We start from the raw sequence: 15220 nt of genomic DNA, 5'->3' as shown, positions 1-15220 counted from the left end.
TAGTCCATCCTTTACTTGGAGAAGTATAATGCAAGGGCTTGAAGTTGTGAGGAATGGATCTAGATGGAGAGTGGGCAACGGAAGATTAATTCATATTTGGGATGATAAATGGCTGCCTTCCCCCACAACGTATAAGGTTGTTTCTCCCCCTCCTCAAAATTTTGATAATTTTCCTATGGTTTCAACTCTTATTGATTGTGATACTAGAAGATGGAAAGTAGATCTTGTGAAATCTATATTTTTACCTTTTGAAGCAAGGATAATCCTTAATATCTCAATTAGCTATAGTCTTCCGGAAGATAAAATTATTTGGGTTGGTAATAAGAGGGGTGATTTCACTGTTAAGAGTGCTTATTATGTTGCACTTAGTATGGTTGAATCATCTGAGGAGGGTGAGTGTTCTTATATTGACCCGAGAGAATTTTTATGGAGGAAGATATGGCACTTGAATATCCCATCGAAGATAAAAATCTTTGCTTGGAGGGCTTGTGTGGATGCCCTTCCAACAAAGGTGAATTTGCAAAAAAGGGGTATTGAGGTAAGTGTTCTTTGTCCTTGCTGTGGCTACGAGTCTAAGACTCTTTTTCATTCACTAATCAAGTGTGAAGTGGCTAAAAGAGTTTGGGAAAATTGGGAAGTCAGTTTTGTGGAAAGCTGGCAAGGGCTTGCTGACATAGCTGATGTAGCTTTAACTATTCTGCAATGCGGAGCTGATCGTGACTTGGAGGTTTTCTTTGGAGCTGCTTGGTCAGTTTGGTACAATAGAAACCAAGCTGTCTTTGAATCTAAATGCCATCTGCCGAGTCAGATTTAGAGTTTTGCAAAAAGTTTTTTACAAAATTATAGGGGAGCTTTGGTAACTATGAACATGAATCCAGCAAGGAAGTGTAATGGTTGGATTCCTCCACCGCCTGGAGTTTTTAAGATCAATGTTGATGGTGCGACGTTGGAGGATGGACGAAATTCCAGTGTTGGAGTTGTCATACATGACTCTTGTGGAGCTGTTGTTGCTGCTTCTGGAAATTACCTTCAGGGCCGGTTCTCTACTGCAGAGGTTGAAGCTCTTGCCGTGGAATCCGAGATTCTTCTTGCCCGAGACTTGAAGCTTACTCAGATTATTGTTGAATCTGATGCTCTAACAATAGTTAACAGTATTAAAGAAAAGTTCATTGATGGCAGCCTAGGCCACTTGGTTCAAGGTATCCTTGCTTTACTGTGCTTCTTCACCAGCTGGAAAGTCAATCACGTGAATCGAAATTACAACAGAGCTGCTCATGAGATTGCTCATCTTGCAAGAAGAAATGAGGGCCCGCAGGTGTGGATAGGAGCTCTTCCTACAGCAGTGCAGGAAATTATTCAATCTGACTGTATAAAATAGTGACTCTTTCTTTCTTCTTGTTTTTCTTGTGCTCTGTTGCTATGCTCTGTTCTGTTGTAAGTCCTATTCTTGGCTTGATTGAATATAAATTCAAGCTTTGCATCAAAAAAAATAATAATAATGCTACCAAGAGCTTTGTAGCTAAATTTTGGCATCCTTTGATATTTATAATGTATACACCAAGATTCAAACACTGCCTTTCATGTTGTAATTGTCGAATTATTATTAAAAAAAAAAATTAAGCTGATAACCAACAAAAAAAAAAAAAAGGCATTGGGCTAGCTAAAAGCCTAAAACATCTTTGAGTTAAGATGCAAAAGGGACAATTTTTAACCTTTGGGCAAGGTCATGTTGACAACTACAAGAAACATATACAAGGACCTAGACTAGAGGCCCATTTAGCCATGTCATGAGCTTTACCATTAAGGACCTGTTGATCCAAGAAAACTTTGGAACTATGAGTTCTCAGCCATGTAAGAAGTGAAGGAGTTTATGTCCTGCACAATAATTAATGTTGACAGTTCCTCGCTTCTCTCATAATAATTATTTGGGATTGATAGCTAGTGCAGTTCAGGCATCGCCTTCTATAATTGTTGTTTCCGCCATTTATTCCCTTGCTAACTTAAGTACATAACTACCCATTTATTAATCAAAAAACATTACTACCCATTTAGCAGCCATAGCCTCAACTCATAAGGCCCTAAACTACCTCTCTATATTTCGTTTATTTTGTCTATAAATGTCTCGTTTAGCCACTACACACACTCTTTTTATTGTTGAAATTAAAGAACCAAAAGATCATACTTGTATTAATTATAGTTCTGACCAAAGATATTGCTCTACATTATTGTGTCATACTCATATTGACATATAGAATGTCTAACAGTTAACCGATTCTTTAACCTAAACACCAAACAAAGTAGTAAATGCGTAGGATGGTGGTCGAAAAGCATATCTACCTTGTGGACTAAGGGTGTGATTTGTGTTTAGCGGTTTGAAAATGGTATCTTTTTTATTTCCAAAATATTTTTTTTTAAATTTGTTTTTTAGGTATAACTTTTTAAACAACGCATTTTCAAAATGTTGAAAAAATAAATTATATCAAACATGCAATATACCATTTTGAACATCTAGAATCCTTCAATAGTAAAAGGACAACTTATTAAGTGGAACAAGATGCCCAAAAACTATAAACTTTTAATCCTCTTTGTCACTACTCAAAGTGAGACTCCATTAGGCTTCCATCACCCACAATAAAAACCTAAATAAAAAAATGCCACCTCATTTTTCTGTTAGACACGTAGAAAAAAAAAACTAACAGAAGTTAATAGTGTTAGAAAAACATATGGAAAATACAATTTTGTATATCATACAAAAACACGCAGCGGAAATAAATGGATTTACTTCGTTCATATGAGATAACATGTAACTTCTAAATTTTAGAAACAAAGAACAAGAAGGCATACCTTAATGCAGCAAAATTCAAAACAAATGAAGATTGAACTTGTGAAAACTTTCAATCTTCACTCCAATTCCACAATGTGCCCAAGGCATGTAGTTTCTCAATTAGTTCTATACGTACTTGTTCAAGAGAAAAACCAAAACTTAATGTTTTTCTTTTAAACATACGTATATATTTCTGCGCTTAACAGTTACTTTATTTAATAACTCTTATTAAATAAATAACTGATTATCTAATTGGGTTAGCTTTTTGAACCAATCCAATTGGGTTTTAGTATATGGCTTGGAGTGGGAGCAAAAGAGACAAATAAAGCTTTAGCTCCAATGGGCTTTGGACTTATCTGTCAACCATTGACAAGCTCAAAGTTACCATTAATTATATTTAATACCACTATATAAATATAATTACACTCTAGGCCTTATTAATACATTATATCTCATGACTTTATTAAATATTTAACCCATTCCTGAAAATATTCATTGTAACACAGAGTCATAATGTGTAACTCTCACTTTGAAAATTACTACATCTTAATCCTTGAGTACCCGGTTTATATTTAAAGTTATTCATATATATATTTTATGAAATCTAATTTCATAAAATATAAACTTTAGTAACTCTCTACTAAAGTGGTTAAACCTAACACTCTGAATAACCAAACTCATTAAACTTATCTCAAGATAATATTTTATCTCTATAAAGAGATTATAAATTTCATCTTGAGAATATGTGTTCCTTCAAAATTACATGTGATTACCCAACATACTAAGGTTTTAACCGTTTGTTCAGATCTCACTCCTGATATATTAAAGAAACTTACATTTCATGATCGGATTTGCTATTCCCTCAAGATTGAGAGTTTATGTAAATGAAAGTCATAAGATTTATTATTCATTTGACAATCGTTAATAAAATAATAAATCTCATAACAGTCCAGTTCAATATGTTTTATACACTTAAAGCATATTAACATATCAATTAGAAGTCTTCACTTCTATGATTAAGACAAATCATCCTAATTGACATGTTATAGTCTTCACAAATAAAATGTCCAATTTCATCACCGACTACAAACTAAGATTTTGAGTTTACAAAGAACTTGTGATTTATATCTTGTGTAACTAAATCACATAATATGCATCTCAATGACTATATGATAATTTCCAAATATTCATATTACCATTATTTTAGATAATAATAAAAAAACTTTATTACATATAACATAATGTCATACATAATATCATTCATAGCATACAATAGGATTTTAGGGCACTAATCCTAACAAACAGAGGAACCAATAAAGCTCATTTTTAAAACTTTAGAGACTAATAGTGTTCATTCAAACTTTAGGGACCAATAGCACTCAATAGGTAAACTTTAGAGACCAGTAGTGTAGTTTCGCTCATTATATATTTTAATTATCAAGAGTTATGTAGTTCAATTGGTTAGCACCTCCTAATATGTCTCAAAAATATCTACAGTTCAAATATCGTCTCTTTGCTGTAACTATTGAACTATTTAAAAAAGGGAAAAAAAATTTATTTGTATGTAGGCACAATTAATATAATTGAAGGATTAAGTTGATACAATTAATAGTTAAGGGACCAAATTCAACTTTAGCCTATGATTAGATTATTACATTAATAATTGGGGTAATTACGCATAACCCACTTGTGGTTTGGGTGAAAATCACTTTGTCTACCCGTTGTTTAAAAAGTATTACTTAACCAACCTGTGGTATGTTCCGTTTATTTTCCATAACCTACCTTTATTAAAATCAGGGGTAAATAGGTATTTTTGCTCAAATTTTATGTCTCTCTCCTCCCAAAACAAAAAATAGAGCAAAAATGCAAGAGAAACAAGATAAAAAGTGGTATTTGTCTCTCTCTCCATTCACACAAATTTTGAACATGAAAAACATACCAAAAAAAAATAAAAAGCCTAAGCCCCATTGCCTCCCTCAACCCTTTGGCTAACTCCATCACAAACTCCAAATGTGACATTTTTGCCTCCTCCACAAGCTTATCCATTTCAGAGGACCATCCCTTCCCTTCAGCCCTGCTTCTTCAATCGAATCCATAAGATTCTCCGACTCATCCAACACTCTCTGATTTGGAACCCCAAATGTTTGGTCCCGTTGAGGGATTTTCAAGTTGGTAACCACATCGAGCATGGAGATTTGATTGTGGAGATGCTTGATGGATTCAGGAGAGTCGATTACAATGTGAATATACTATTTTTTTTGCTTGTTTGCAATTTGTGAGGAGGATGTGTATCTTCTTTTGTTGTTTTTGCTTGCTCTTTTTTTTTATATATTATTTTCTGGGTTTGTTATGTAGTTTAAGGCTGCTTGGGCACTTACAAACATTGCATCAGGAACTTCGAAGAACACGAAGGTGGTGATTGACCATGGAGCAGTTCCGATCTTTGTTAAGTTACTGGGTTCTCCTAGTGATGATGTTATGGAGCAGGTATATATGGGAATGAATGAATTTTTCTAATTTTTTAAAGCATAGGTTGTGTATTGTTTGAGGCTTTATCTGAGCCCTCGCGGAATTTGTGTACTTGTGTTTAATTTTTTTGAGCATGTTTTTCATGTTCAAAATTTGTGTGAATGGAGAGAGAGACAAATACCACTTTTTGATCTTGTTTCTCTTGCATTTTTTGCTCTATTTTTAGAATTGAGGGGAGAGAGACATAAAATTTAAGCAAAAATACCTATTTACCCCTGATTTTAACAGAGATGGGTTACGGAAAACAAAAGGAACATATCACAAGTGAGTTAAGTGATATTTTTCAAACCATGGGTAAGCAAAGTGATTTTCGCCCAAACCACAGGTGGGTTTAGTGTAATTACCCCTTAATAATTTATAATAAAAAATATTTATTAAGCAAAGCTATACACATTTTAAATATGACAAAATATATTGTTGGTCCTTAAACTTTAGCCCTTGAGTGATTTTTGTCCTTGAAATGCAAAGTGATTGCTTTTAGCCTCTTGGACGACATGGTCAAACAAAAAATTGGCATGTTATCATTCTGTTTGACTCAATAGGTATTAAGGACAATCACTTTAAATTTACTCTTTAAATTTTTAGGGAATGAACGTAATCTCTTTAAACATTAAGGATGAAAATCATTGGTGCTAAAATTCAAGGATAAATAGTGTATCAAGGACTTCTAAATTTGTGTATTTTTTTTCATCTGTCCCAAATTCTTGAAAATGAAATAACTATTTTTCAAAAAATGTTTTAAACCAAATCAAAATGGGCATTATAGGCCGTCATCATTATATTGGAATTCGGAAAAGCAAATTGAGTTTTATTTTGATCCAAAATTTTTACAAAGTTTATTTAAGATGAACTATCAACTTTGTTATTGAGTTGATGTAATAACTAAAATAATGCTATTGTAGCTAAATTTTGGCATCTTTTGATATTTATAATGTAAACACCAAGATTCAAACCCTGCCTTTCATGTTGTAATTGTCGAAATATAAAATAAAATAAAATTAAGCTGATAAACCCAACCAAAAAAAAAAAAGCATTGGGCTAGCTAAAACATCTTTGAGTTACGATGCAAAAGGGATAATTTTTAATCTTTGGGCAAGGCCGTGTTGACAACTACAAGAAACATATACAAGGACCTAGACTAGAGGCCCATTTAGCCATGTCATGAGCTTTACCATTAAGGACCTGTTGATCCAAGAAAACTTTGGAACTGCTATGAGTTCTCAGCCATGTAAGAAGTGAAGGAGATTATGTCCTGCGCAATAATTTAATGTTAACAGTTCCTTGCTTCTCTCAGAATAATTATTTGGGATTGATAGCTAGTGCAGTTCAGGCATCGCCTTCTATAATTGTTGTTTCCACCATTTATTCCCTTGCTAACTTAAGTACATAACTACCCATTTATTAATCAAAAAACATTACTACCCATTTTGCAGCCATAGCCTCAACTCATAAGGCCCTCAACTACCTCTCTATATTTCGTTTATTTTGTCTATAAATGTCTCTTTTAGCCACTACACACATACTCTTTTTATTGTTGAAATTAAAGAACCAAAAGATCATACTTGTATTAATTATAGTTCTGACCAAAGATACTGCTCTACATTATTGTGTCATACTCATATTGACATATAGAATGTCTAATAGTTAACCGATTCTTTACCCTAAATACCAAACAAAGTAGTAAATGCACAGGATGGTGGTCGAAAAGCATATCTACCTTGTGGATTAAGGGTCTGTTTAGATAGAACTTATTGTTGAAAACTGAAAACTGAAAACATTGTAGCAAAATAATTTTAAAATGTGTGAATAGTACCGCGAGACCCATTTTTAATGAAAAAGTTGCTGAAAAGTGAAATTTGTGGGTCCGTGAACAGTGCACGAATGCACTGTTCACAGAAGACTGGGTCAATAACTGCGGCTGGAAAAAAAAAAAAAAAAACTGAAAACGCAAACACAGCATTTTTCAGTGGAATCCAAACGCCCTCTAAGAGTGTGATTTGTGTTAAGCGGTTTGAAATGGTATCTTTTTTGTTTCCAAAATATATATTTTTTAAAATTGTTTTTTAGGTATAACTTTTTAAACAACTCATTTTCAAAATGTTGAAAAAATAAATTATATCAAACATGCAATATACCATTTTGAACATCTAGAATCCTTCAATAGCTATTCTCAAAAAAAAAAAGATAAGAAAAGAAACCTTCAATAGTAAAAGGACAACTTATTAAGTGGAACAAGATGCCCAAAAATTATAAACTTTTAATCCTCTTTGTCACTAGTCAAAGTGAGACTCCATTACGCTTCCATCACCCACGATTAACACCTCAACAATGAGACTTGGATTATAAAAGATTGAGCACGTCATTGAGATGGGAAACAGTTTCCCTCAAAACTATTCAAACTGATCTTATATCTTTTTATTAAATGTAAATTTGAAAATCTAACTGTTAGATTGTATGTTTTCTATGTTCTTAAAACGCATATCAAACTTTGTTCAAATCGAATATTATTTACTATTCAATCAATAAACTTACTTTTTATGCATAATTTTATACCACAAAAATTTGAAATTTAAATATTTGATTGATGACATAGCTATTAATCTTTGATCTTCTTAAAATTTTGCAAGCATGAAGGATAGAATAAAAACATGCAATCTAACAATTAAATTTTCAAAATTCTCATCCAATAAAAAGACATCCTTGAAATGAATTAATGACCTTTTTTTCCCTCCGAAAGTGCAAACACAACCTTTGACACCACAACATGATCCAAATAATCTCCACAATCTACTTATCTCTAAATGATAATTTTATGTTCCTTGAATTATTTTTTTAGACCCTTCATACGTTTTAATTAAGGCTTTTGTTAATAGGTACCCTTAGTCACTAGTCAAAATTGCATTAGATATACTAAAAGATACTTAGTGTTTATGGGATCAAGAAAAATGAGCACGTGATAAAGAAAAAAAAAAAAGTGATAAGTGAACATTTGTGTCATATAAACATTGAAAAGTGATAGCAACATGCTGTATAAAATGAAGTATTTTAGTATATTTAATAAAACCTAAACAAGTAGCTTGTTTGGCCTTTAGAAAAATTCAACCTAAACAAGTAATTTTTATGATACATTGTACTATAAGTTAAAGTATATTTAAAGGTAAATTACAAATTACATCCATAACATTTGGAGTTGCTTAAATTTGACATCCTAACGTTTCAGAACTTGAATTTTACACCCTGAAGTTTGGTTTCGTTAGCAATTCACCCCTCACAGTTAGTTTTTGTTTTTAACTGACGCATCATCATGCTGACATGTATTATTTTTGCCAAATCAACCTCAAAACTACCAGTTTGGCCAAAATGGCCCATTAGCATTAATTTTTAAACATTATAATTAGTAGGTAATGTTTCTAAACTATATTTTTTACTAACATCTCGAGTCTAAGAGAGTCGATTTTAGGTTATAAATCGAGTCTCAAAGACTCGATTTTCATGGTCAGATCAAGTCTGATGTGGCATTTTTTCCACGTGGACTCTACCTGAAAATCGAGTATCGGACACTCGATTTATAACTTTCACTTATTTTTCCTTATTTTCCTTCTCTTTTTTCCTGAGTTTCATTTACTCATTGCATCTGTCTTCTGGCACAAGGTCAGCCACCATAGGCCCATCACCGCCGACCAGCAGCGTGACCCAGGCAGCACTACCCAGGCGGCGCGACCCAGGTGACGCGACCTAGGCCGCGAGACCCAGGAGGCGCGACCCAGGTCGCGATTTCTGGGATTTTTTTTTTTTTTTGGTGGTTTGTAAATCAAGTCTCTAAGACTCGATTTCCAGGTGGTCACCATGTGGATAAAATGCCATAGCAGACGTGATAGACCTTGGAAATCGAGTCTTTGAGACTCGATTTTGGCCCCCAAAATCGACTCTCTTAAACTCAAGATGTTAGAATTATGTTTACTTTCGCATCAATGCCTACTAACTATATTCTTCAGCAACTGTAGCTAATTGCCCATTTTGGCCCTACCAGTTTCAATGAAAAGTAAAAGCCAACCTGACATACACAAAATAAAAGCCTAAAACTACACTGTTTCAGCCAAACTTCTAAAATCCCAAACCAAAACTCACGAAGGCAGCTCCCTCCCACCTCGCACGGTAGAGACCCATCATGAACAGCTCCATAGCAGCAGCCATAGTGGTGGTCACAGCAGCAGCTGCAGTGGCAACCACAGTGAGTATCATTGCAACAAATTTACAAAGAAAACAGTACAGGTTAAACTTCTTTAGTGAAACCCATTAGATTTGAAGGAACAATCAAGTCAAGGGAACTAAAGGGTATGAAGGTCTGATAAAAAGAAAAAGTGGATGATAATGATACAAAAATTACCATGCTTTTAAAAGAAGCAAGAGTTTACGGTTTATCACTAAGTAAATCACTAAGAAATAAGTAAGCTTTGGCAATTGGCTAGTGCTTTGACGCCAACAAATCTGAAAATGCAGAATCTGTATAGGTAAATCACTTTCTCCCTCTTTAATCTTTTTCCACTATTTTTAGCTTTTACAACTTTTTCCCAGATTCAACCTTAGCCAATACAACAATTCTTCCATTTAAAAGAAATAAATAATTGTTGTGGGTTCAAAAATTTGTCAAAGAAAGAGAAATAGAGCTGTAGAGGAGAGAAAGAGTTCTCACTGAGGCCGTCGTTGTGGCTGCCGCTTTGACCGCCGCTGTGGCTGCTGCTATGGAGCTGTTCTGCTGTGTGTTCACGATGGGTCTCTGCCGTGCAAGGTGGGACGGAGCTGCCTTCGTGGGTTTTGGTTTGGGATTTTTAGAAGTTAGGTTGAAACGGTGTAGTTTTAGGCTTTTAGTTTTGTGTATGCCAGGTCAGTTTTTTATTTTTCATTGAAACTATCTAGTTTTGAGGTTGATTTGGCAAAAACAAAACATGTCAGCATGGTGATATGTCAGTTAACAGCAGAAACTAACCGTAGGGGGTAAATTGCTAACAGAACTAAACTTTAGGATGTAAAATCCAAGTTCTAAAACTTTAGGGTGTGAAATCCAAGCAACCCAAACGTCAAGAGTGTAATTTGCAATTTACTTATATGAGCTAATAACTGGCATATTCAAAATTTCAAATTTATAATATGCTCAGTGAATGATCTTGTTTATTGTATCCTAGGGATGGTACATAAATAACATCAATACATCCCTAATCTTACCAAAGGGCTACTTATAATTGTCAAAAAAGAGTGACTTGATTTATACTTTGATCTTGTCACCTAGTTCTTTGCAAACTATTCAATAAATTGATAATTATTTTATATAATAATTTGAGGTATAATATCTTATATTTTAATTATCAAATGATATCTTTATTTCTTACGAAAAGCTTTCACATCCTAAATTCTTATCATATTCTATTTTATCATCTCAAAAAGTTACTTTATCAATTATACCATACCATTTTACAACACACTCAACATCTCAACTTTTATTTTTTCTATTATACTTATTCAAATAATATATACTATCCAATAAAATAATATAATGCAATCTCTCTCTCTCTCTCTCTCTCCCAACATAAAAAAAAATTATTTTCTTTTATAATTGTGTTACAATACCATCATAAATTTGTGATTTTAGATGGTACTGTAGCACATTTTTAAACTTTTTTAAGATACCAGACCAATACAAGACCAAAATACTAAAATTTGCTTACATATATATATATATATTTGTAAGTCCAACGGTGAATGCTCTAAACATTGGTTCATGAATAGGGTAAGAATTTTTTATTTTATTTTTTTGGTTTTAAAAATACCAGAAAATCCTTAGGTTTACTATACAAGGATAAATTTACTTTAAAAAAAACAAGGTAGGGTGGGTCCAGTTTTGATAGGATAAAAGCAAGGTGAAGTAAAAAAAGTCAAAAGTGGTAATTACCTTTCTAAACAATAATATAAAAAAAGTACCAATCAACTTCTCTTCTTTGGCTGATTACACGGCACGCATATCGACTTCGACTTCGACTTCGACTTCGGGGTCATTTTCAGCGCTTCTCATTGTTTTCAAAATGGAAATATGTGTAAAAATATTTAGTTTTTATGGTCAAAAGTCAAGATACTCAAACAAACAAAGTCGAAAGTTGTCCCTCCTTTTCTCTGCGCGACAACCGACTGTAAAAAAATTTCTTTTTTCTTTTTTAATGTTCTAAAATACAATTTATTGGATTTTAACAAGTTGAATAAAAACCCAGTTATACTTACATCTAAATATTAGAAATTAATCCGTTTCGAAATTTTGTAAGTTTCGGTGGTTTATTTGCATAATATTTATATAAAACATATGCTTGAAGCTAATTCATTATCAAAAGGACTAATTTCATTAAATTAAAGAAAATTTTGAGACAAAAAGCAAAATGACTAAAAGCTAAAATATCTTGGCCGACTTGAACAAATCGAATACGCTAAAATTCTCTCAAACCAGATTAGCAGTTAGTCAAAAAAGCAATAACCCTTTTCCTTTTATAAGTATAAATAAGGAATGGGAAATCCGCCTCCAAAAATATACCTATGATCAAAATAATTAATATTAAAAAAAATAATAGAAATCAGTGTTATGATTTTTTTTTATAAAGAAAAAATTAGTAATTCATGTTATAATTGATATATGATAAAAATAGTGCTAATGAATACAAATGAAAGCTGTTATTTCAATCACTATTTAACACCTCAAGAGCATTCATAGGAGTGGGTGTATAATAAAAAAAAATGTAAAATTTATATATTTTTGCATAATAATGACCTACGATAGTTAAAGTACAATTTTGTAAATTTACAAATTTATAGTAGTAATCATGTAGCAAACTTGTAAATTTACATTGATGCCATTAATTTTTCATTTAGTTTTTTTTTTTTTCTATGTGATAAAGAAAAAAAATGGATGGTGATTAATGTGTATAAAAAAAGAGAAAAATTTTAAAAATCAAGAAAAATTATATTTGAATTAAATATAATGTAAAATAGATAATTTGATATGGAGTGTTTTCAAAAATAAGTATGTAAAATAGAAAAATTAGGTTCTTATACTAAAATAAATAGAAATTTTTGCATTAACTGATACGAATACTCTAACGGGTTATAAAAAAAAAATATATATATATATATATATATATATATATATTGTATTATTAGAATACTTCTTTATTATTTTTGGCTTCTATAAATTGTGACTTAAGGAACTAAGCTATGCTTAATGAATTACTTGTTGAAATTTGCACAATTTCAATCCCTTTTCAACATTAATAAAGTTTTTTTTTATTAGAAAAAAACTAAAAACTAGGACAGCCTTTCTTTTAATAATACAACATTAATACAGCTATACATCTTAGAATCGACGAAAGAGAAAATCACATTTGCCAAGGGTAGGGATTGAGGATTCTTCAAACAAGGATTAAATAAAAAGGAGGGCCTAAATTACTATTTTCTACCTCATGAAAGAGTAGGTCAACCTAAATTATTTAATCACAAAAAAATAAAATAAAAAATAGAGTCACTTAGTATGGTATACGAACGACTTAGAAACCTAAATAATGATCAACAAAATTGGGACAGTTGAATTAAATCAATATACTACTTTATGGTGTCACAACTCAAAACTCACAAATAAGCCTTTTTTATTATTATTATTTTTTATACCTAGAAACCAGCCTGCTAAAAAAAAAAAAAAAAAAGGTAGATCAATCATCAATGATAATGATATATAACGTGCCACTTCTTATGAAAATAATATGTGCTACCTAATTATGTAAAATAAAATAAAATAAAAACGTGATTCCCATTGCAGAATTGTCGCAATTTTCAGTTGGTTAATGGTTTGTCATATACCTAATTCATTCAATATAATGTTGGAAGTTGGAACTTCTTCATATGGTGAGAATGTCGGATTTATAAAATTAGAAAAAGTTTAATTCCCATTAAAAAAATTAAATAAGTGTAACTGTATGCAGGTACTTTAATTTTTTTTTCTAATTTTTTTTATAAATAAGATAGAATTTTAAATTTATGGCATCTACTCCATAATATAATTATTCTTATCATCATATTAAGACAATAATTAATTTTTGGTGTATGGGGTTTGAATCCCAAATGTCTTACTCAAGAACAATAAATTTTACTAAACTAATTGAATATTAGAAATTTTACTAAAACAAGAAACAAAAATGTTTTTAATTTTGTTTCATTATTTCATATAATAATCGATTTTGATTTGTTGGTTGAGTTTTTATTAGGTTGTGTTTGGTTTGACTGAAATTGATTTTCAAAAATATTTTTTGCATTTGTGGCTGACTAAAAATCTTGGTCAACAGTAAATTGTTTTTTGGTTGATCATAAAATAAGAGTATTTATAGCGAAATTTGATTTACACTTTCATTTTTCCGTAAATCAATTTCTACCTCACAAAAACTCATCAACCAAATCACCACCCTCCATCCCCTATTGTCCGCTACCCAATCACCACCCACACTATTGTCCCTAGTCTTAGTTCGCCAACGACCGGTGGCGTTGCAGGTCCTAATTACAATATTTTTAATCTAATTTTTTTTAATTATATATGTACTTGAGAGATGAGAAAATGTGGAAAAATAGTATAAAATATGTTTTCTATAGCATTTTCAATAATGTAATCAAACATTTGAAAATATTTTCTAAAGTATTTTTAGGAATGTAACCAAATATTTGAAAATATTTTTTTCTCGCGCCAAACCAAACACAATCTAGTTTAAAACATACAAAATTCTTAATAAGAGGACGACATGCACAGATGTCACTCCAGTTTTGAAAATCTTTAATTAACTTTTTGACGAAAAACTTATTTACTTATTTGTTGTATTATTTGTGATTCAAGGAATAACTATTATGCACTTTTTGGTAAGGAATGTCTACTTCTCATTTTAAATCCTAATAATGAAAATGCAAAAAAAATAATAATAATAATAATGATTACAAATCCATTATTGAATCTATTCTTGTATACCAAGTCATACTGTCAATAACTTTTAATAAGGTGGTTTGAAAGCAACTTTTGGAACAAGATCCACTTCATTTCAATTCCTATATATTTTTTTTACCTTCTATATCTTTTATTCAATTCCATTTTTGTTGTAAAGGAAAAGTTTAAAAAAAAAAAAAAAAACATGCATAGGATGCATGTAATTTAACTAGCTAATTAACTAATGAGCCTTGATGGATTAGCGAAAGAATTAATGAAAGGCCAAGATGAAACCGCAATTCGTAATTTTAAATAGATGACTTCATCAAACATTGGCAAGCTGTGGTCTTATGGGACGATGTCTCTTGGAATTAATTTTTTCCTCCCTAATTAAAAATGATCTGTGGGTTTTAGTTCATTCAATTAGTAAAATATTTGAGTTTAAATCTCATTTATACTAAAATTTAACTAATTTTTTTACTCGATAATAAAAAATATATATATTATAAAGCAGATATCATAGATTAAAATTCTATCATATCTAATAAAATAAATTAATTAAATCACCAGAAACCCAATTTGCTAGCATTTCTACGTTTGCATCCTTCTCTTGTTTCAACTTTCATCATAAGTCTTGACTCTTGACCACTGACCACTGTGACCAGTCATATTCTTTGAGCTAGAACTCTATTAAAGAAAATTTTGTTAGGTGCATGTTTTTTTTTTTTTTATAGGTTGACGAAGTAACTTCAAGTTTGAAGGCCTTTGAGTTGTTAGCTGTATCCCTTTACTCAATGGTGTTGTTACCTTTAAAACAATTCAACAACTGTGATCAATTTCTACCATTTGGTGCCATGGACAATTGATTGTTC

This window comes from Castanea sativa, chromosome 4 (assembly GCF_040712315.1).
Source record: "Castanea sativa cultivar Marrone di Chiusa Pesio chromosome 4, ASM4071231v1".
In the NCBI taxonomy this organism is placed as follows: Eukaryota; Viridiplantae; Streptophyta; class Magnoliopsida; order Fagales; family Fagaceae; genus Castanea; species Castanea sativa.
The sequence above is the reverse complement of the archived record's forward strand: the minus strand, read 5'-3'. Positions refer to the sequence as shown.